Genomic DNA, 2894 nt, shown 5'->3' with positions numbered 1-2894 from the left:
GCGCCGAAGAGTAGTGATTATTCTTTAGAACCTGAGAAGTCGTGGGTGCAGTGATGACGAAAGTGATGATCCGTGGACGCGGAGATGATCGCGGGGCCGGAAGAGTGATCCGTGGGCGATGAAGCCCCGAGGCAATTGCGGCTTTACGACTTCTCCAAGATCCCATGCCTAGTTAATTATTTGTATTTGCTTGTCAAGAAACTTTGCTTCTATCGTCGATTTTGTTTATGAAGAATCTATTGTAGCTACGGTTTTGTAATAAGTACTTTTAGTTTGAAACGGGAGACACTTCCTTATTGTAATAAGTACCTAGTTATTTGTTTATTAAGCATCTATTTAGCCACAGTTTGTAAAAGGAGTACTTTTAATTAGTTGAAACCCCCGGAACACTCCTCCCGGTATGGGGGGTGCTTCCCGAAATGCGCAGGCACTTCGGAAGGTTCTTGCGGAGTATGAGGAAGTCCGCTGGCGTCACTGTGGGAATAATCTTGACGTTGCATGTGCGAAAAACTTTCGAATACAGTGTTCCTATGGTATAAACAAACTCAAATGAAGCAAAAGTAGAATGGTCCACCCCCGTTGGGATCGAGTCAATGGGCTAGACCGCGGGGACAACAGAATTCGCGTTTGGTGATGATCCGCCCTCCGTGTCGAATATCCCCCCAAACTTGTTTGTGCTTTTACTATATTTGCTATGCATAAAAGAAATGTTAGTGGTATGTTGCAAGGTACCAGCGACTTTGAGACCGGGGTATGGGGTGCTCCGAAATGCGCGAGATGACACTTCGGAAGGTTACAGCGAGGTATAGGGGAACTCGAGCGTGAGCGTCACCCGTGGGGAATCTTGACGTTGCATGTGCCAAAAGCAACTTTCGATACATATTCCTATGGTATAAACAAACTCAAGAATGAAGCAAAAAGTGAGAATTGGTCCACCCCCGATTGGGACGAGTCAATGGGCTGGGCAGCGGGGACAACATATTCGCGTTTAGGCGGGATCGCCACTCAGTGTTTTGTTTGTGAACCTATATGCTAATCATAAAAATGTTGTGGTATGTTGCAAGGTCCAGCTTTGCTGACACCGGGGTATGGAGGTGAAAGCTCCGGGAAATGCGCGGTGACACTTCGGAAGGTTATTGGTATGAGGGGAACTCCCGCGTCATCCTGCAATGGGAATCTTGGCGTTAAATGTTCCAAAATATTCTATGGTATAAACAAACTCAAATGAAGCAAAAAGTAGAATGATCCACCCCGTTGGGATCGGAGTCAATGGGCTGAACCATGAGACTCTCCCCAATGGCTTTTGTTTGTGCACCTATATATGCTAAACATAAAAATGTGGTATGTTGCAAGGTCTAGCATTTGACACCACACGGGGTATGGAGGTGCTAGAATCTGAGCGACACTTCGGAAGGTTTTTGGCGAGTATAGGGGGAACTCCCGCGTGTCGTCACCCTGTGGAGTCTTGACGTTGCATGTGCCAAAAACTTTCCACTACACATTCACTTATGGTATAAACAAACTCAAATGAAGCAAAAAGTAGAATGATCACCCAGTTTAGGATAGATGTGAAAATGGGCTGAACCGCGCGGGGGACAACCGGTCCCGCGTTTGGCGTGATCCCGCTCTCCAGTGTCGAAATCCCCAAACTTGTTTATTTTTATATGCTAAACATAAAAATGTTGTGGTATGTTGCAAGGTCCAGCATTTTGACACCACGGGAGCACCTGGTGCTTCGAGAAATGCGCGAGGCGACACTTAGGAAAGGTGCAGGTATAGGGGGGAACTCCGCGTGGCGTCTGTGGGAATCTTGACGTTACATGTGCCAAAAACTTTCCACTACATATTACTATGGCCATAAACAACTCAAATGAAGCAAAAAGTAGAATGGTCCACACGTTGGGGATCGAGTCAATGGGCTAGACATGGGGACAACAGACCGCGTTTGGCGGGATCCCGCTTCTCCAGTGTCGAAATCCCCAAACTTCTTGTTTGTGCACACCTATATGCTAATCATAAAAATGTTGTGGTATGTTGCAAGTTCGGCGGCCAGTACCGGGTATGGGGTGCTTCCCAATGCGCTGGGACGACACTTGAGAAGGTTCTTGAGGCTATGAGGAACTCGACGTGGCGTCACCTTTGTGGGAGTCTTGACGTTGCATGTGCCAAAAACTTTCCACTTTCATGTTCCTATGGTATAAACAAACTAAATGAAGCAAAGTAGAATGATCACCCTAGTTGGGATGGAGTCAATGGTCCTGACAGCGGGGACAACAGTTCACGTTTAGGCGTGATCGCTACTCCAGTGTCGAAATCCCCACCCCCAAACTTGTTTGTGCACTTATATGTGTCATGTTAACTAGTACAAAGACGGAATTGGGATACGTCAATTTTCTTGGAAGACCCTTGAAAAGGGCTATCACACGTATTTGGACTAGAATTTCCTCTTAAACTCAATAAATGGAGGAAAAAATGTTTTAGGTCTAGGATGCATCATTTTATGTGCTAAATGTTTTTCCGTTTAACGTTGGCGGACGGGTGCATGCGCCGCGCATTAACGGCCATACGCATGTCAGCATTGCGTTTTGCATAGTTGGCAAAGTAGAAACGGAGCCAAAAGTCGAGGAAGCGGAACGCGTGGAGTCATTTTATGTGTCCTAGTAACCACTTCAAAAGACAGAATTAGGATACGGCAATTATCTTGAAAACCCTTCACGAATAGGGCTATCACGTCCGGAAGTAAGAGCATTTCACCACATAGTTTGTCGGAGCAGGCCATATTTTGGCAACGTGCGTGGGCCTTAGGATGGGAAGCAAGGCCCAGTCAGCAGTTTCCAATCCGAACCACGAGCGATGGTTTTTCCATTTCGAGGTGCTTGAAGGGCTTTTTTGTG

This window comes from Lolium rigidum, chromosome 2, assembly GCF_022539505.1.
Source record: "Lolium rigidum isolate FL_2022 chromosome 2, APGP_CSIRO_Lrig_0.1, whole genome shotgun sequence".
In the NCBI taxonomy this organism is placed as follows: domain Eukaryota; kingdom Viridiplantae; phylum Streptophyta; class Magnoliopsida; order Poales; family Poaceae; genus Lolium; species Lolium rigidum.
Note: the sequence above shows the minus strand (reverse complement) of the source record.